At 39.2% G+C, this 22,499-nt stretch overlaps 1 protein-coding gene across 1 annotated transcript in view; it reads right to left on the bottom strand.

Moving 5' to 3' along the window:
• The window catches only part of LOC139455683 (uncharacterized), a 265,289-nt gene that overhangs the window by 175,086 nt on the left and 67,704 nt on the right, over positions 1-22,499 (bottom strand). The window lies entirely within an intron of this gene.

The raw sequence follows: 22,499 nt of genomic DNA, 5'->3' as shown, positions 1-22,499 counted from the left end.
AGCGACATAAAACATCGAATAGAGAAAGAGACGGAGTTGAGACTTGGATTGTATAAAAAGTATCGCGGAGTTGTGAATGCTCTCGACAGAGTTGACACCGCGCTTGTAATGGCTAGCATGGGACTCGGTGTAGCCGATGTCGGTTTATTATAAACTATAATCGCTGAGCCTATCGTACTTGGCATGCAAATAGCCGCTGGAGTCTCAGGACTAGCAGGAATAGCGATAAAATTCATTTCTCGTAAGTTGCAAAAGAAAGCATTAAGACATGATAATATTCAGATACTCGCCGAAGCAAAGTTGAACAGCATTGAGGATCATATTTCAACAGCAATGGCTGATTGTAAGATATCCGAAGAGGAGTTTTGTTTAGTGTTGTCAGAACAAACCAAATACAACGCAATGAAGCGGGATATTCGATCAAAGACCAGTGGTATTAGTAGCAAAGACGAGGGAAAAAAGTTCTTAGAACAGGGGAGACAACAATTATTCCGTGCCAAAACCAACATTTAGAAGAATGCTTACATAAATATATAATAATGAATTTAGTCTAATCTCATGACGATCGTTGTATCGCATCATCATTTTTGAGGCACTCGTGAAGAGCAAACTCCTTGTGGTGAGTGCTGGGTAGCGCTAATAGTTCTTCCCCCGTGTGGAACCGGGGTAGAATATTTCCACAGCACCCCATTGCTGGTCGTAAGAGGCGACCAAAGTGGGCAGCCCGTTTGCCGTGGGTTGCGTCGCTGTGTCGGCGGAGGACGGGAGTCTGGTAGTTGAGGGCACTGGTTCCTGGAACTGTGTTCCTGTACCCAACACACTACTTCGACCCTTACTTCGCCTAGACGGGTGGTAAGATGGGCCCGGTCTTATCAATCGGCTGGTCATGCCAGGCCCTGTGCGTAAATTAGTATCTGCACACATGTGTTGTATTATAATGTATATTTTGGTCTTGGCCGTGCTTAACATGTATGAATTAACAATTGGTTGGAATAAATTGCCTAGAGTCTTACGCCAGAAGGCGGTGGCTAATGGGCCAATCTGGTGATGTTGACCTCTGTATTCTGTATGTCTCCAGTTTCTTGTCATGGACTGAACCTGCCTGGCACTACATCTGGTAGATAAATATAGCTATTCAAGTCATATTTGCTGGAGTATAACATCCCTGTATCCCTGGTGTTTGCATCCTGGATATCCGGTGCAATATAACACTGTCCTTGTTGACACTCGATGGCGGGTGGGGAACAGGGGTGCTGAATTATATTCTTTTCATCATGGCTCAACAACAATCTGGTTCTTCTCGGAATGAAAAAAAGAGACGTTTAGAGGAAATTGAAATTACAACTGGAATGGTTTCTCAAAATATTGATTCCTGGGCTCGTTTCCTGGTTATTGAGGCTGCTGACAAACTACCCATTAAATTGAATCCTTTTGCTATATCTAAGGCTGTGTCTGGGATTTGCGGTGAGGTCAAGAACGTCACCCGTCTCCGTAGTGGTTCGCTTCTGGTGGAGTGTGCACGGAGACAGCAATCTCTCAATCTTTTATCTATCTCCACCTTTGCCAATATTGAGGTTGCTGTGTCTGTGCACAGAACATTAAATTCATGTCGAGGCATTGTTCGTGACAGGGCTCGTTGTCTGTCCGACATGTCTGAAGAAGACATCGTTGCAGAATTGGGAGACCAGGCCGTTACTGAAGTTAAACGCTTCACAATAAAGAAAGACGGTGTCATCAAAAACACTAATACTTATCTCATGACGTTTGCCCGTACATCCCTTCCACAGTCAATTAAAGCAGGTTATTTCCACATCGGAGTGGATGTGTATGTCCCCAATCCGCTCCGATGCTACAAGTGCCAACATTTCGGTCACGGTTCCAAATCATGTCGTAACTCTGTGGTATGCCATCGCTGTGGTGACAGCCATGAGAGCTCTGTCTGTGATCATGATTTAAAGTGTGCAAACTGTTCTGGCCCACATGTTGCTTCGTCAAAATCGTGCCCTGTGTGGCAAATGGAATCTAAAATAATGAAACTCAAATGTGAAAGAAACATATCCTAACTGGATGCCAAAAAACTATTTTAAGATCAGACCACGACTCCATCTACCATTTCCTACTCTGCTGCAGTCTCCCGCTCTGTAGCAACATCCTCTATTTCGAGCCAGACTGACTTGTCATGGGTCAAGTCAGAAAAACCTGTTGCTACTATTCAACTCACTCAACAGATTCCTGCCACTCACACTCATTCAGGATCTCAAACTGAGTTTCAGTCTGAGAAACTGTCTCATATGTCTCTGAAAGAATCAGAAAATCAGTCAAAAAAAGGGAAAAAAAATTTAATAGAAAACAAGAACCGATCGTCCCTTCACCTTCAGAGGTTCCTTTACAGAACTCATTTGGGCCTCTGGATATGGAGGTTACTCTGTCCTCACAGGACAGCCGGAGGAGCAGTTCCTCCTCACATTCACGCGAGCGATCTCCAATTGAGCCACCATGACTCAATTGCCCAACATAATACAGTGGAATTGCAGAGGACTTAGGCATAATTTTAATGAGATACAATTATTAATACAGGATTTTCAACCGTCAGCATTGTGTCTTCAGGAAACATACCTGAAAACTACTGATCAGTTCAATTTACGACAGTACAATGACTATCATTCATTTTCTCCTCCGGGAGATAAAGCAACGGGAGGTTCTACTATCTTGGTGCGACAGGGGATAATACATAGTCCTGTCCCTCTACATACCAATCTTCAAACTATTGCTGTTCGTCTGACTCTGCACACTGCTTTTACGCTGTGCTCTTTGTATATCCCTCCTTCTTCTGATCTTCGACAGTCTGATCTTCAAGGTCTGTATGACCAACTCCCAAAGCCCTGCATCATCATGGGTGATCTGAACGGACACAACCCGCTTTGGGGAAGTGCAAATACAAGTTCTAAAGGAAAAATCATTGAGGAATTTATTTCTGACAACAACCTGTGTATATTTAATGATGATTCTGCCACATATTTACATCCAGCCACGGGCTCGTATTCTGCCCTCGATCTGTCACTCACAGACTCAAACTTGTATAATGAATTTGCATGGTCAGTCCATGATGACCTCTGCGGAAGTGATCATTTTCCCACTATACTTAAAACTGTTAATCCTATTGATGAGCCACCATCATGTAGGTGGAACTTTACCAAGGCTAATTGGTCCTTATATGAGGTACTGTGTACTGACAGAATAAAACATGATATTTTCCAGGATATTCCAGATCCAATACAGTTGTTTTCGGATTTACTGAATGACATTGCTGACCAAACCATTCCTAAGTCCTCTGCGAATCCCCATATTCGTAAACCATGGTTTACTAATGACTGCAAACAGGCCAGAAAGTGTAGAAAGAAAGCAGAAAAATATTTTCGCTGACATCCTACAGTCCATAATTTGGATAGAGTTAAAATTACAAATGCCAAGGCACGACGTGCTTTTAAACAGAATAAGCGTCAATCTTGGAGAAACTATGTCTCCAAAATAAATTCCCGCACGCCCATATCCAAGGTGTGGAATATGGTGCAAAAAATAAAAGGCAAAGGTTCAAGATCGTCTGTTCACCATCTTAAAAAAGGTGACACGTTCTTAACGGACAAAACAGATATTGTCAATAAACTTGGAGAAACGTTATCAAAACATTCTTCAACATCTAATTATGTCCCGGAGTTTCAAAAATTTAAGAGACAACAGGAAAAGATAAAAGTTAATTTCACTTCTGATAATGGTGAAGACTATAATGAAGTCTTCTCATTACATGAGCTACATACCGCCCTTGGGCAAGCTCATGACACAGCAACAGGAGCTGATAACATTCATTACCAGCTTTTAAAACATTTACCTGAATCTTGTCTGGAGACACTTTTAGACATATTTGATCAAATATGGACATCAGGGAATTTTCCTACTTCATGGCATAATGCCATTGTAATACCAATACCAAAGCCTGGCCGGGATCATACAGATCCCTCTAACTATCGACCTATATCCTTAACAAGCTGCGTATGTAAAACCATGGAGGGAATGGTGAATAATAGATTAGTTTGGTATCTGGAAACCAATAACCTTCTCACAAATATTCAGTGTGGTTTCCGGAAAAATAGAAGTACTATTGATCATTTAATGCGATAAGAATCCTTTGTTAAAAATGCTATTGTCAATAAACAACACGTAGTATCCATTTTCTTTGATCTTGAGAAGGCATACGATACTACCTGGAAGCATGGCATTCTGAAGGATTTACATGATTTTGGCTTGAGAGGTCGTTTACCTCATTTTATATCACAGTTTTTAACAGACAGGCAATTTCAAGTCCGAGTGGGTACAACCCTGTCTGACCATTATCATCAGGATCAGGGTGTCCCACAGGGCAGTATTTTGTCTGTCACTTTATTCAGTATAAAAATTAACAGTTTGTCAAAAGTTTTAAATGATTCAGTTGATGGATCACTTTTAGTGGATAATTTTAACATGTCTTGTCGTGGTAAAAATATGCACACAATAGAAAGGCAATTACAATTATGTCTCAATAAAATTCATAAGTGGTGTCTAGAGAACGGGTTTAAATTCTCCAAATCCAAAACTAACTGCATACATTTTTGCAGGAAATATAAACCGCATAAAGACCCTGAGCTATTTCTAAATGGCACCCCTATCAAAGTGGTGAAGGAGGTCAAGTTCTTGGGACTTTTTTTCGATAGCCATTTAACTTTTTTACCACACATTAAATACCTTAAAGCTAAATGCCTGAAGGCACTTGATTTGTTGAAAGTCGTTTCTAATTCACAGTGGGGAGGGGATCAGACAACACTATTGCACTTGTACAGGTCCCTGGTCCGTTCAAAACTTGATTACGGCTCCATCGTCTATGGTGGAGCCTGCAAAAGTAACTTAAAAAAACTAGATACTATCCATCATCAGGGCCTGAGGCTTTGCCTTGGAGCTTTTCGAACGTCTCCAATCCACAGTCTGTATGTAGAAGCGGATGAACCTTCTCTTAAACATCGCCGTCTGAAATTATCTTTACAATACGTCACTAAATTATATTCAAATCAGTCAAATCCAGCTTGCATCTTTAATCCTCTCTACCAAGATCTTTACAGTAAAAAATCATCTCTCGTTCCACCACTCGGAATAAGAATCCAGTCTGCCATGTTTGCTTCTAATATTAAATTGCATGATATTGCTCCCTTTCAACTGTTTTCATCACCTCCTTGGCAAATGGTAAGGCCAGAGGTTGACCTCACATTAACCAACTTCAAGAAATCAGATACGAACCCATTAATTTAGCAGCAAGAATACAATCAATTAAGAACCACTTATAACACTTATAAATCTATATTTACTGATGGTTCCAAGGATGGTGGTGCTGTTGCTAGTGCCACTGTCATTGGATCCAGGACAATATCTTCGCGATTACCAGATAACAGTTCTATCTTTACAGCAGAAGCAAACGCCATTTTTACCGCACTACAATATATCAAAAGCCAATCTAAACATAAACAATTCATTATTTTTTCAGATTCTCTATCGTGCCTTCAGGCGATTAAAAATATATCATGCAAACATACACTTTTAATCAACATCCTTGAGTTATTTAATGATCTTGCGACTGGCCAATATGACATCGTCTTTTGTTGGTTACCAAGCCATGTTGGTATCATTGGTAACACAATTGCTGATGCTGCTGCAAAAGCAGCACTCAACAAATCTGTGACACCACTTCTGATCCCATACACTGATTTCAAACCCATGATTAGATCTTACATCCGAGATTTAATGCAGCAGAAGTGGGACGCCCAAGTAGGTATCAATAAATTACATGAAATTAAACCTAATATTGGTTACACCTACTTGGGCTGTCAGTCCAGATTTGAAGAGGTCATTTTAAGACGATGTCGTATTGGTCACTCACGTTACACTCAGGAGTATATTTTAAAAGGTGAAGATCCTCCATTCTGCATCCCTTGTGATGAAAGAATCACAGTCAAGCATGTCCATCACAAGGGATAACTATTTCAAAGTTTCATCACTCAAGGATCTTTTTAACATAAACTCTCATTTAATTATTGTTTTTTTAAAGGAAATTGAATTGATTAATAAATTTTGATGTAGAAAGTTCTATATTTTATAAATTGGTAATATATCATTATGAACTGAGATTGTTAGTGGTTGTACCCTTGATGGGGATTGAAGTAGCGTAAAATTATTGTCCCCCAGATAGGGTACGTAAGCCCACTTCATTCAAAGTAATTTATATATGCCAGGTTTTTAATCGTAGAATGATTGTTTGTTTTAAATTTTGGCTACATTTCTCCATAATCACCAATAACTGAAGGGATGGTGTCAATCCTGCCGGGGGTCCATGCAGGTAGCAAAGGTACTGTAAGTCCCCATGGTCCCTGGTTAGCTTTGGTTGTTGGTGATCAATAGCCTGTTTTTATGATGTGTCGTCTGTCCTAATCCAATCATTTTATTGTTCTAAAACTAGTTTTAAAGTTATAATCTGTGATATATTGCTAGTTGTTGTACTGTCCTTTGACGACAGTTTTTTAATATATGCTATAGCTTGTTCAAGTCACGATATGGCTGAAATATTGCCGATGTGACTCTAAATATTAACTCAATCACTCACTCACTCATCATTTTTGCATTAAAAAAATCCATCTGTAGTAGCAGTATAGGTACATAAATCTAACTGCAGTTGAAGTGATGCAGAACCCCTATTACCTATACTACTGAGTGAGTGAGTATGGTTTTACGCCGCTTTTAGCAATGTTACAGCAATATCACGGCGGGGAACACCAGAAATGGGCTTCACACATTTTACCCATGTCTGGATTCGAACCCGGGTCTTCGACGTGACGAGCGAACGCTTTACCCACTAGGCTACCCGACCGCCCCTCTAATTTACGGATAAATGAGACCCGCATGTTTTGGAAAATGTTAGGATAATGATGCAAATTTGCCACCTATCGATACACTTTTTCGCTATTTCAAAAACATAAATGCAGATAATGCACACTCTATCCCTGATGATTTGACTGATTTTCCGTTTCTATTGGTTAAGTAAACAAGCAATTCCTCCTTATTTCCTTAAATCTATAATGTCGTTAAGATTATCTCATATAGCAACTCAAACATGGAATGCAGAGATTACTCATTCTTTTAATGGTATCACATATCGCATATTTAAAACTGAACTCGTCCTTGAAAAGAATTTATTAGTTATCCCTTTCTCGTTGGCTGGAAAATTCCTTCTGTTTAGAACCTCATGCCACCATTTACCTATTGAACTAGGTAGGTGGCACAAAATCCCTGTCAATGAACGAACGTGTAAACTGTGCGACATGAGCGACGTTGGTGATGAATTCCATTACATTTTTGTTTGTCCTTTTTTTCAAACCCCAACGGAAATTATATGTTCCAATTGCATATGCTAAAAACCCAAATATGTTTAAATTCAAAGAACTTTTTAATTGTAAAAAAATAAATGTAAGAAACTCTGTGCATTCTGTAATGTCATTATGAAAACTGTAAAATCTTCCATGTAAATCATCCTGCCATCTTATGTATTTACTGTATGCAAATTTGTACCTCATATGCCGAGGATCCCGGCCTAAACAAACTCATTCATTTACTTGAACTGAATGTTCATCTTAATTGTTATGGATAGTCACGGAGCCGTGATCCAGAGAACAGGGTGTCATTAGATAGAAATAAAGTAATAATAGGATTACCAGAAAAACGGGGTAAAACACCCAAGCCAATAAGCTTCGCTGAGGAACACCAGAGTAAGTCAGTACAAGATTGAAAACTGTCCCATAATTATGTATGACATGCTTGTCGGGTATTGCTACATGTATATGTGAAAACAAAGTTATTAAAATGAAGAGCAAAACTAATAATTAATAATTTTTTCCTGACTTAACACAATCGGCCGGAATACAATGTACAATTCTGGTCTCTCATATCACTGGGGCTCCTCTTCAATTTAAATGGAGTTACTTGTTTCTTTCAAAACTATACTATGCATTAGTCTGAATAGACATCACCAGTTTGGAATTGTACGATTCCGAACTTTCACGAGACTGTATTTATGAATCATTGTCAAATAGTGGTGACATTAAATCTAGGAAACACTACGCGACATCGCGCACGCACAGAACGGAAAATTTGGACAAGGCATTAAGAAATCCGCATGCGCAGAACGATTGGTTTCAGTACTTCCGCTAAGCGCTTCGAGTGCAGCGTCAAACGCGGGCCTGTAATCTAACACGCGAGAACTGACCAATGAAATCTTAGAAGTAGAAATACCGGTAGACGCTGTTGCTTGATGGCTCATGGGCCAATCTGGCATTATAAACCTCTGAATTATGTGTTTCTCCAGAAAAGTGTCATGGGCGAACCAGCCTGGCGTTTCTTCTTTCAGATTCCATAGCTATTCAAGTTTCAATTTGCTGGAGTATAACATCCCTGTAGACCTGGTGGTGCAGGCGGGTTCCACTGCACCATCGTCCTTGTTGACACTCCATGGCAGGTGGGGAGCAGAGATGTCGAAACCTTTACTTACACCATGGCTCTTACCATTCCATCTGGTTCATCAAAGAATAAACGTAGACATGTTGAGTCTTTATCATCTGATGAAGGCTCGTCTGAAAGTGGGCACTCGTGAAGAGCAACCTCCTCGTGGTGAGTGCTGGGTAACGCTAATAGCTCTTCCCCCGTGTGGACTCGGGGTAGACTTTGTCCACAGCACCCCATTGCTGGTCGTAAAATTCGACCGAATTGCAGACTGGCTTCCACTACAACATCGTCCTTGTTGACACTCGATGGCGGGTGGGGAGCAGGGATGCTGAATCTTATAATTTACACCATGGCTCACCAAACTCAATCTGGTTCATCAAAGAATTACAAACGTCGACATGTAGACTCTGTTTCTTCTGATGAAGAGGCAGTACCTCAAAATGATGAATCTTGGACGAGGTTTTTGGTTATTACATCTGCTGATGGTAACCCCTTGAAATTGAATCCATTTGCTATTTCAAAAGGCATTGAAAGCGTTTGTAGAAACAGAGCAGAATGTCACTCGCCTCCGAAGCGGTTCACTACTTGTTGAATGTGCACGGAGGCAGCAATCTGTTAATCTGCTGGGTTTACAGCATTTGTTAACGCCAAGGTTGTCTCGGTGCACAGGACACTAAATTCGTGTCGAGGCATCATCAGAGATTATGCTCGTTGTCTTGCTGACATGAGTGAAGAGGAGATTGTGGTGGAACTAAAATCCAAAGGTGTTACTGCTGTCAAGCGTTTCACCAGAAAACAAGATGACTCAATAGTTAAAACTAACACTTATCTTGTCAATTTTGAACTTCAAAAATTGCCACATTCAATTAAAGCTGGATACTATAACATAGGAGTGGAGGTTTATGTGCCTAACCCCACTCCGATGCTTTAAGTGTCAAAAGTTTGGTCACAGTGCAAAATCATGCACTCGCAAAAATGTATGCGTCCGTTGTGCAGGAGCTCGTGAAAGCTCAAATGAAACACTCAAATGTAGCAACTGTGATGGCGAGCATATTTCTTCTTCTAAATTATGCTCCATATTTCAAAATGAAACCAAAATTCTAAAAATAAAACATACACAAAACATCTCTTATCTCGAGGCAAAAAAATTAGTTCAGCCCCTGTCTCAAACAACTGTTGCCAAAACGTATTCCGCCACAGTCTCTTCTCCAGTTACGAAAGTTCTCACTCACTCAACTCACTGTCAAACAGATATAACATGGATACAGAATCAAAGTATCATTTCAGATGAGTCCATCAAAGTCAGCCAGTCTAAAACTCCTCTTTCTATGTCTACTTCTTCTCAAACAGAGACCCTACAAGATGACCAAACGTCAGTGAAGCACGCTGAACCACTTCAGGGCGATGCCCATGTGACAAAAAAAGCAACAAAAACAGAAAAAGAACAAGTATTTGTCACAAAGTGACGAAATGTCCCCCGCCTGTATATACATCATAGTACCAAATATGAAGACAATACAGCGATTTGCCTGCTGTGACCTTGAAAATAGGGTCAAGGTCACCAAAACCAACTGGTGTCTGCGGTGTCTGTTTATACACCATAGTTCCAAATATGAAGACAATCCTGCCATTAGTTCTTGAGATATCGCGGCAACACCGTTTTCCAACTCCAAAAGCAGATTTGCCTGCTGTGACCTTGAAAATGGGGTCAAGGTCACCAAAACCGACTGGTGTCTGCGGAGTCTGTATATACACCATAGTTCCAAATATGAAGACAATCCAGAGATTAGTTCTTGAGATATCGCGGCAACACCGTTTTCCAACTCCAAAAGCAGATTTGCCTGCTGTGACCTTGAAAATGGGTTCCAGGTCACCAAAACCGACTGGTGTCTGCGGAGTCTGTATATACACCATAGTACCAAATATGAAGACAATCCAGCCATTAGTTCTTGAGATATCGCGGCAACACCGTTTTCCAACTCCAAAAGCAGATTTGCCTGCTGTGACCTTGAAAATGGGGTCAAGGTCACCAAAACCGACTGGTGTCTGCGGAGTCTGTATATACACCATAGTTCCAAATATGAAGACAATCCAGAGATTAGTTCTTGAGATATTGCGGCAACACCGTTTTCGAACTCCAAAAGCAGATTTGCCTGCTGTGACCTTGAAAATGGGGTCAAGGTCACCAAAACCGACCGATGTCTGCGGAGTATATATACCATAGTTCCAAATATGAAGACAATCCAGTGTTTAGTTCTTGAGATATCGCGGCAACAAACAGGTGGGACGTACGGACGTACGTACGGACGGTCGTGAATACTATATCCCCCGCTTCGCGCTTTCGCGCGGCGGGGGACAAAAAGACCAAGGCTCTCCAACATCTGGAGGTGCCTCCTTCTCCGCCCATCTCTGTTGAGGTTTACAATCCCTTTGAACCTCTTGAGATGGAGGTTACTCCTTCTCGCACGGATTATGGGAGTGAACTTCCCTCCCGTTCCAGAACACCCATTGAACCACCATGAGTTTTAATCACATCATACAGTGGAATTGTAGAGGACTTAGGAATAATGATTTACAGGTATTAATTCAAGACTTTAATCCATCAGCATTTTGCTTGCAGGAAACTTTCCTGAAGACAACAGATTAATTAGATTTACGATCTTATGATTCATATCACAGCTTTTCCCCTCCAGATGATAAGGCTACGGGGGAATCTTCTGTTGTAGTGAGGCAGGGCATCATTCACAGTCCTGTATCTCTTAATACCCCACTTCAGGCTGTTGCAGTACGTGTCACTTTGCATATTGTTTTTACTTTATGCTCTCTTTATGTTCCTCCATCTTCAAATCTCCGTCAAGCTGATCTTCAAGCCAGCTCCCAAAGCCCTGTATTGTTATGGGTGATTTAAATGGGCACAATCCACTTTGGGGAAGTGTCAATACAAACAATAAAGGGAAGACAGTTGAAGATTTCATTTCTAACAATGATTTATGTGTTTTCAATGACAATTCTAAAACCTATTTACATCCTGGAACAGGTACGTACTCATCGCTTGATCTCTCTATTACAAACTCTGATCTGCTTAATGAATTCGAATGGTCCTTTCACGATGACTTATGTGGCAGTGACCATTTCCCGACAATATTACAACCTGTTATCCCATCTGACGTTCCTCCTTCAACAAGATGGAACTTTTCAAAAGCCAACTGGCCATTGTTTGAAATACTAGCTTATCTGATCCAATACAAGTTTTTTTCTGATGAACTAAATAAAATAGCTGATACCTGTATTCCTAAGTCCTCTGCCAATCCTCACATCCGTAAACCATGGTTTACTAATGACTGCAAACAAGCTAGGAAGGCAAGGAAAAAAGCTGAACACTATTTCCGTCGCCATCCTATGGTCCATAATTTGAATAAATATAAAATCTTACATGCTAAGGCCAGACGAACATTTAAACAAAATGAACGACAATCATGACAGAACTATGTTACAAAAATAAATTCACGGACTCCAATGTCTAAAGTATGGAACATGATCCAAAAGATCAAAGGTAAGGGTTCCAAATCCAGCATTCACCACCTTAAAAACGGGGATGAACTGCTTACTGATAGTTCAGATATTGCTAATAAACTGGGAGAAACTTTGGCAACACATTCTTCCTCGACTACCTATGTACCTAAATTTCAAGAATACCAGCGTCAACAGGAAAAGACAAACATTAATTTTAAATCAGATAATGGGGAAGACTACAATGAAGTATTCTCCATTCATGAGCTCCATACTGCCCTTGGGCAAGCTCATGATACTGCTTCAGGAGCTGATAATATACATTATCAACTCTTGAAACATTTACCGGAACCTTGTTTAGAAACTCTTTTGCTACTATTTGACGATATCTGGACATCTGATAAGTTTCCTTCATTATGCCATAGTTATTCCCATACCAAAACCGGGACGGGATCATACCAATCCCTCAAATTATAAACCCATTTCATTGACTAGCTGCGTTTGCAAAACCATGGAACGCATGGTCAATAATAGACTGACATGGTAATTAGAATCCAATAATTTAATCACAAATAGTCAATGTGGGTTTCGTAAAAATCGCAGTACCATTGACCATTTAGTTTCATTAGAGTCATTCGTTAAGAATGCAATAATAAGCGAGCAACATGCAGTGTCTATCTTTTTCGATATAGAAAAAGCATATGACACTACATGGAAGTACGGTATTTTAAAGATTTACATGATTTTGGATTGCAAGGCCGTTTGCCTCAATTTATATCCAGGTTTTTAACGGACAGACATTTTCAAGTTCGCGTGGGTTCTACCCTGTCTGATCATTTTTATAGTCAGGATCAGGTTGACCCACAAGGCAGTATTTAGTCTGTCACATTGTTTAGTATTAAAATAGATAGTCTCTCTAAAGTCTTAAATGATTCAATTGATGGATCACTTTTTGTGGATGATTTCAATATTTCCTGCCGTGGCAAAAACATGCATACAATTGAAAGGCAACTTCAACTATGTTTAAATAAAATCCAAAAATGGTCTTTGGAAAATGGATTTAAGTTCTCAAAATCTAAAACAAATTGTATTCATTTTTGTAGAAAATATCAACCGCACAAAGATCCGGAACTATTTTTAGATAACACTCCTATTAAGGTTGTCAAAGAAGCAAAGTTCCTGGGTATAATTTTTTATCACCATTTGACTTTTCTGCCTCACATTAAAAATTTGAAGAATAAATGTCTGAAAGCCCTGGACTTACTAAAAGTTGTCTCAAACTCTAAGTGGGGAGGAGATCAGAAAACCCTCCTGCAACTATACAGAGCACTTATCCGCTCCAAACTAGATTATGGCTCCATCATTTATGGTGGAGCTTGTAAAAGCAATTTAAAAATTCTAGATCCTATTCACCGTCAAGGCCTGAGGCTTTGCCTTGGAACCTTCCGAACTTCACCAATACAAAGTCTGTACGTGGAGGCTGATAAACCGTCCCTTCATCAATGTCGACTTAAATTATCTTTGCAATATATATCTAAATTACGTTCTTCGAAATCCAATCCAGCTTATGACTGTGTTTTTAATCCACTTCATAAAAATATCTACCAAACGAAATCATCTCTTATTCCACCTCTTGGAATAAAAATACAATCTCACCTTTCTGCTGCGAAATTAAATCTTGAAAACATTGCCCCCACTCTGCTTTTCTCGTCTCCACCCTGGCAGTTTGTGCAGCCACGGGTGGACCTAACATTAACTAATCTAATGAAATCTACCACAAACCAACTAATCTATCAACAACAATATAACGAATTACGAAGCACATATGATACTAAAAAAAAATATTTTTACAGATGGATCCAAGGATGGTGACGCTGTTGCCAGCGACACTGTCATTGGATCCAGGATTATCTCATCCCTATTACCAGAAAACTGTTCAATTTTTACAGCAGAAGCTAATGCTATCTTAACAGCACTTAAATACATCAACAGACAATCTAACCATAACCAGTTCATAATTTTTTCCGATTCTCTTTCTTGCCTTCAGGCTATTAAAAGAATCTCAGCCACACATCCACTTATAATAGAAATTGTTGAATTGTTGAATGATCTTGCCACTGGCCAATGCGACATCGTTTTCTGTCGGTTACCCAGCCATGTTGGAATCACTGGGAACACAATGGCCGATGCTGGTGCTAAAGCAGCACTCAACAAATCTGTGACACCACTTTGTATCCCATACACTGATATGAAACGTCTCATCAGATGTTACATCTGACATCTGAAGAAAAAAAAGTGGGACACCCAGGTAGGTATAAATAATTACATAAAATTAAACCAAATATCGGTTACACCTACTTGGGCTGTCAGTCCAGATTTGAAGGTCATTTTGTGACGATGCCATATTGGCCATGTGAGATATACACATGAAAATTTGTTAAAAGGTGAGGATCTTCCGTTTTGCATCCCTTGTGATGAAAGAATCACGGTCAAGCATGTCCTGCTTGACTGTATTGATTTTTCCATCACAAGGGATAAATATTTCAATGTTAAAACAATTCAGGACCTTTTTAATGATGTTAATTCTCGTTTAATATTATGTTTGTTTAAAGAAATTGAACTTGTTCATAAATTTTGAATGTATTAATGTATTATTTTATAAAAATTGGTAGTGCACATTCCTAACTTAGATGGTTAGTGGCTGTACCCTCGAGGGGGGTTGAAGTAGTGTAAAATTATTGTCCCCCTAAGAGGGTATGTAAGTCCCGCATCATTCACAGTATTTCTATGCATGCCAGAATTTTAAAACGTAGTATTTTTGTCATTTTTAACATTAGGCTTAACTGTTAAACTATCGTCAGTGACTGAAGGGTTGATATAAATCCTGCCAGGGTCCATGCAGGAAGCAAAGGTACTGTAAGTCCCCATGGTGCCTGGTATGGTGATCTCCCTTTAGTTACTGACGATCTCTAGCCCATTTTTATATTGTGTTGTTAACTTATGTTTGTTGCTTTTAGATATTCCTCAACTAGTTTTAAACCTTTTCTGTGATATTCTAGTTATCATACTGTCCTTCGATGGCAGGTTTTTTATAAAGTATAAATATATGTATATTTAATGTATAACTTCTTGGTATGGCTGTAATATTGCCGATGTGACGCTTAATATTGACTCACTCACTCACTCGTCTGAAAGTGTTGACTCATGGCCAATTCACGGTTCATTGTGATTTCATCTTCTGATGACAATCCCTTGAAACTGAACCCATTTGCCATCTCCTTTTGCATTAAAGGCGTCTGTGGCGAAGTAAAGAATGTAACACGCCTCCGCAGCGGTTCACTGTTAGTGGAATGTGCACGGAGACAACAATCTGAAAATCTCTTAGAAATGAAGCAGTTTGTGAATACACCAGTTGTTGTCTCAGTGCACAAGACACTGAACTCCTGCAGAGGGATAGTCAGAGACAGAGCTCGTTCTCTTTCTGACATGAGTGAAGAGGAAATTGCAGCTGAGCTGCAAACTCAAGGAATAACTGCTGTGAAGCGATTTACCAAAAAGAAAGATGATATGGTACTATTATAAAACTGAATACTAACCTATTTACATTTGCTCTTTCTTCTATTCCAAAGAGTATAAAATCAAGGGGCAAAGTTTGGCCGTAACCAAACAGTATGTTCCCGTTGTGGTGGAGCTCATGAGGGCTCTGAGGGCTCCAACAGCATCAAGTGTGCTAACTGCAACGGAGAACATTTGGCCTCATCTAAATCCTGTCCTTTATACGACCGTGAAACAAAAATTCCAAAAATTAAACACACAACCAATATTTCGTACTTCGAAGCTAAAAAGTTGGTACCTCTTCCTACACATCCAACTTTAACATATACAGCTGCAGTTTCCTCTCCAGTTCCTGTTGCAAGACCTACCATGACATCATGTCAAACATCGATATCTTGGGTAGATGAACAGCTCATCCTTGATGATCATACACAGTTTGTTCCGTCTCTGCCAGATATTTCCACATCAGCCCCACAGACAGACATTGTGTCACCAGAACCTTCAGTAGATCCGTCATCTGAACAAGATATTTTAAGTGAATCAGTACAGGGTGAAGCCCACATGTCTGCAAAGAAGAAAAAAACAATTGAAAAAAGGCCAGGGCCCTCCAGCATTTGGAGGTGCCTTCTAATCAGTTAACACCTGTGGAGGTTCATAATCAGTTTGAACCCTTAGAGATGGAGGTCAGTCCTTCACTCCCAGTCCATGGGAGTGGACCCCCATCCCGCTCGCGATCTCCAATTGAGCCACCATGAACAGATCAAATACTATTATTCAGCAACTTTCCGCCTTCATGGCATGATGCCATAGGTTTTCCCATACCAAAACCAGGAAGGGATCATACCGATCCCTCAAATTATAGACCAATTTCATTGACCAGCAAAACCATGGAACGCATGGTCAACAATAGATTAACGTGGTACTTGGAATCTAAAAATTTAATTACTAATATTCAGTGTGGATTTCGGAAAAATCGAAGTTTTGTTGACCATTTGGTTCGATTAGAGTCATTCGTTAAGAATGCCATTATTAACAAGCAACATGCAGTGTCTATCTTTTTCGATATAGAAAAAGCATATGACACTACATGGAAACATGGTATTTTAAAAGATTTACATGATTTTGGATGGCGAGCCCGTTTGCCTCAATTTATATCCAAATTGTTATCAGATGGACAATTTCAAGTTCGTGTGGGTTCTACCCTGTCTGATCATTATAGTCAGGATCAGGGTGTCCCACAAGGCAGTATTTTGTCTGTCACTTTGTTTAGTATTAAAATAATTAGTCTTTCTAAGGTTTTAAATGATTCGATTTTAACATAACTTGTCGTGGTAATTATGTCAATTGCAATTATGTCTAAATAAAATAAATAAATGGTCCTTAGAACTGGTAACACTGGTAACACTCAACAAATCTGTGACAACACTTCAAATTCCATACAGTGATTATAAACCAGTGATTAGATGTTACATCCGAAATCTGATGCAAAAGAAGTGGGACACCCAAGTAGGTATCAATAAATTACATGAAATTAAACCAAATATCAGTTATACCTTCTTGGGTTGTCAGTCCAGATTTGATGAGGTCATTATACGACGATGTCGTTGCCATTCAAGATATACAAATGAATAGCTATTAAAAGGCGAGGATCCGCCGTTTTGTATCCCTTGTGATGAGAACACGTACTGCTTGACTGTATTGATTTTGTCACTACAAGGGATCAATATTTCAAAGTTTAGTCGCTTAAGGTGCTACAACAGTGTCCTTGTTGACACTCCATGGTGGGTGGGGAGCAGTTACTTTTCTTTCACCATGGCTTACAATCATTCTGGTTCAAAGCGTAGACATTAAGAATCAAGCTCATCTGATGAGGCTGTTGCAAATTTTTATTCCTGGGCTCGATTCCTCGTGATCGAAGCTAAAGATCATCAACCTATCAAACTTAATCCGTTTGCTATTTGCTAATCCATGGCTATTGTGGTGATGTTAAAAATGTGACCCGACTTCATTCTGCCTCCCTTCTTGTTGAATGTGTAAGGAAACAACAATCCCTCAATCTATTATCAGTAAGTCAATTTGCCAATGTTGAGGTTGTTGTTACCGAACACAGGACACTCAACTCCTGCAGAGGCATTGTTCGTGACAGGACTCATTCCTTGTCCGACATGTCAGAACAAGAAATAGCAGATGAATTAGAAAATCAAGGAGTGACTTCTGTGAAACGTTTCACAAGAAAAAAGGACGATTCAACTATTGAAGAGACTAACACCTACCTTTTCACATTTGGTAGATCTTCATTACCTCGGTCAATCAAAGCTGGTTACCTCAACATCGGAGTGAAGGTGTATGTCCCCAATCCACTCCGATGCTATAGGTGTCAACATTTTGGCCATGCCTCTAAGTCATGTACTCGCTCCGTTGTTTGTCAACGTTGTGGTGACAACCATGACAGTACTGATTGCCAGCAAACACTCAAATGTGCAAACTATGATGGAAAACATATGGCATCCTCTAAATTCTGCCCTGTATGGCAAAATGAATAAAAAAATACTGAAAATAAAATGTGAATAAAACGTCACCTTTGGAGAGGCTAGACAACTCTTTAAATCTCAGTCACCACCTCAATCAACATTTAACTACTTAACTGCTATCTCTAAGCCAGTTCAATCTTCATCTGTCTCGTGTCAGACAGAACTGACTTGGGTCAAATCTGATCGACCCGTGGCAACTGCAACTGATATCGAGCTTGACAAATCTAATGCTCATACATTAGCACCACCTACAACATCTCAGGCAGAGAGCAAGACTCCTCCTGAATTAGTACTTGAACGACCTGCAACTGAATCTTTCCATTGGAACAAAAATGAAAGGAAAAAGTCACAAAGAAACAAATCACCCAGGAATCTCGATCTTTCAGAGGTGCCTATCCACAACTCTTATAGTGCTCTGGATATGGAAGTAACTCCATTCCCACAGCATACTGATTGGAGTTCTCACTCCTCACGTTCGCGTGAGAGATCGCCTATTGAACCACCATGATTCATTCACCTACTTTACTCCAATGGAATTGTAGAGGACTTAGGAATAATTTTAATGACATTCAATTATTGATACATGATCTTAAACCGTCTGCTTTATGTCTACAAGAGACATACCTTAAAAATACAGATAAATTTTATATTAGGCAGTATAACTGTCATCATTCATCCCCCCCCCCCCCTCCCCGGTGACAAAGCAACTGGAGGGTCGTCTATCTTGGTTAGACAGGACGTGATTCACAGCCCTGTTGCTCTCAATTCAAATCTTCAAGCTGTTGATGTTCGTTTAACTTTGAACATTGTCTTTACTCTGTGTTCCTTGTATATTCCTCCATCTACTTTGCTTAGACAATCTGATCTTCAAAATCTTTATGATCAGCTCCCCAAGCCATGTATCATCGTGGGTGATCTGAATGGACACAACCTTGTTACCACAAACAATAAAGGGAAACTACTTGAGGAATTCATTTCATTGTATGAAACATTGTGTACTGCAAAATTAATCCCTCATCATTTTCATAATGTTGAAGATCCGATTCAATTATTTTCAGATCAGCTCAATGAAATAGCTGATCAAACAATTCCTAAGTCCTCTGCAAATCCTCATATTCGCAAACCGTGGTTTACCTATGAATGTAAACAGGCACGGAAGTGTAGGAAGAAAGCGGAAAAGTACTTCCACCGACATCCCACAGTTCATAATTTAGATCAAGTAAAAATTACAAATGCAAAAGGCGGGCTTATAAACAAAATAAGCGTCAATCTTGGAGAAACTACGTCTCCAAAATAAATTCCCATACTCCTATATCCAAAGTATGATACAAAAAATTAAAGGCAAAGGATCAAAGTCTTCTGTTCACCATCTTAAGGAAGGTGATCAGTTATTAACTGATAAATCAGACACTGCCAATAAACTTGGTGAAATATTGGCAAAACATTCATCATCATCTAATTATGTCCCTGAATTCATGAAATATAAAAAAAAAACAGGAAAAAAAATGTTAATTTTAACTCTGATAACGGGGAAGATTATAATGAAGTGTTTTCCTTTCATGACCTACATACTGCCCTTGGGCAAGCTCATGATACAGCAGCTGGTACTGATAATATTCACTATCAGCTCCTGAAACATTTGCCTAAATCATGTCTAGAAACACTATTAGATATATTTGACAAAATGTGGACATCGGGGAATTTTCCTCCTTCGTGGCATGATGCCATTGTAGTCCCTATACCAAAGCCTGGTTGGGATCATACAGATCCCTCAAATTACCGTCCTATATCTTTAACCAGTTGTGTCTGTAAAACCATTGAGCGAATGGTAAATAATAGATTAGTCTGGTTCTTAGAAACAAATAATCTACTAACAAATGTTCAATGTGGTTTCCGCAAAAATCGAAGTACTATTGATCATTTAGTACGATTGGAATCGTTTGTAAAAAATGCTATTGTCAACAAACAACATGCAGTGTCAATATTTTTCGATCTTGAGAAAGCTTACGACACTACCTGGAAGCATGGCATTTTAAAAGATTTACACCAGTTTGGTCTGAGAGGCCGCTTACCACATTTTATATCACAGTTTTTAGCCGGCAGGCAATTTCAAGTCCGAGTGGGTTCAACCCTGTCTGAACATTATAATCAGGAGCAGGGTGTCCCTCAAGGAAGTATTTTGTCTGTTACTTTATTTAGTATTAAAATCAATAGTCTTTCAAAGGTTTTAAGTGACACAGTGGATGGATCATTTTCGTTGATGATTTTAATATATCTTGTCGTGGTAAAAATATGCACACCATTGAGAGACAGCTACAATTATGCCTCAATAAAATTCAGAAATGGTCACTTGAGAATGGGTTTAAGTTTTCTAAAATCAAAACAAACTGTATCCATTTTTGCCGCAAGTATAAACCGCATAAGGACCCTGAGCTATTTTTGGCTGGTTTTCCTATTAAAGTTCTAAAGGAAGCCAAGTTCTTGGGTATTATTTTTGATAATCATTTAACATTTTTACCTCACATAAAATATCTGAAGACAAAATGTCTGAAGGCAATTGACTTGTTGAAAGTCGTTTCTCATTCAAAATGGGGAGGGGATTAGACAACCCTACTTCATTTATATCGATCTCTCATCCGTTCCAAACTCGATGATGGCTCCATCATATATGGCGGAGCCTGTAAAAGTAACTAAAAAGTATTAGATTCAGTACATCATCAAGGACTGAGGCTTTGTCTTGGTGCCTTTAGAACATCACCAGTTGATAGCTTATATGTAGAGGCTGATGAGCCTTCTCTAAAACAACGTCGACTCAAACTTTCATTACAATATGTCACTAAGTTATACTCAAATCCTTCGAATCCAGCATATGAGTGTGTATTTAATCCCCTGTATGATAAATTATTTCAATCAAAACCAAAACTTGTTCCTCCTCAAGGGTTCAGAATTAAGCCACATATTACAGCAGCTAATATTGATCTTTCTATTATCTCACCTTCCCGACTACTGTCTACACCTCTTTGGCAACTAGTTAAACCAGAGGTAGACCTAACACTAACTACCCTAAACAAATCTGACACAAACCCATTGGTATATCAACAAGAATATTCCCAATTAAGGTCCAAATGTGATTCTCATCGCTCTATTTTTACCGATGGTTCAAAGGATGGTGGCAAAGTTTCAAGTGCCACTGTCATTGGATCTAAAAGGGTGTTTTCGAGAATTCCTGGTAATAGTTCTATTTTTACAGCTGAGACCAATGCTCAGGAATATATTTTAAAAGGTGAAGATCCTCCATTCTGCATCCCTTGTGATGAAAGAATCACAGTCAAGCACGTCCTGCTTGACTGTATTGATTTTTCCATCACAAGGGATAACTATTTCAAAGTTTCATCACTCAAGGATATTTTTAACATAAACTCTCATTTAATTATTGGTTTTTAAAAGAAATTGAATTGATTAATATTTTTTTATGTAGAAAGTTATATATTTTATAAATTGGTAATATATAATTATGAACTGAGATTGTTAGCGGTTGTACCCTTGATCGGGGTTGAAGGAGCGTAAAATTATTGTCCCCCAGAGACAATTCAAAGTTGTTCATATATACCAGGTTTTTAGGTTTTTAATCGTAGAATGGTTCTTTGTTTTAATTTTATCTAAATTTCTCCATAATCACCAATAACTGAAGGGATGTTATAAATCCTGCTGGGGTCCATGCAGGTATCAAAGGTACTGTAAGTCCCTATAGTCCCTGGTATAGTGGCCTAACTTAAGTTGTTCGTGATCAATAGCCTGTTTTTATGATATGTCGTCTGTCATAATCCAATAGTTTTATTGTTCTAAAACTAGCTTTAAAGTTATAATCTGTGATATATTGCCAGTTGTTGTACTGTCCTTTGACGACAGTTCTTTTTACATATGCCATAACTTGTTCGATATGGCTGAAATATTGCCGATGTGACTAATATTTCACTCACTCACTAGTTAGGATTTATTCCCATTACCAGGTACATCAATACTTGTTATTGAATCATACAATTATATCACTTACCCGTTATTGTGAAGAATGTATTTCAAAAGATATATAGCTCTTTTCTTCATCCACTTCCTATAAATGCAGTACCGGTCTTCTAATATCGTCAGTTTCAAAACCGTGGTATTCATCCTGACAGCCAGAAGTGTAAATTCTCTCAAAGCCTGCGCACGTGCATTGTGCACATCGGCGCAGCGCAAGTACTGTGTTTGATGAGTGTGCATCCAACTTGCAACCCCAGGTATATGCTAGTACACTCAAGTGAGTGAGTTTAAATTAAAAGTCACATCGGTAGA

The sequence above is a fragment of the Haliotis cracherodii genome, unplaced genomic scaffold (genome assembly GCF_022045235.1).
Source record: "Haliotis cracherodii isolate W230 unplaced genomic scaffold, xgHalCrac1.p SCAF_11, whole genome shotgun sequence".
Lineage (NCBI taxonomy): Eukaryota > Metazoa > Mollusca > Gastropoda > Lepetellida > Haliotidae > Haliotis > Haliotis cracherodii.
The sequence above is the reverse complement of the archived record's forward strand: the minus strand, read 5'-3'. Positions and strand labels throughout refer to the sequence as shown.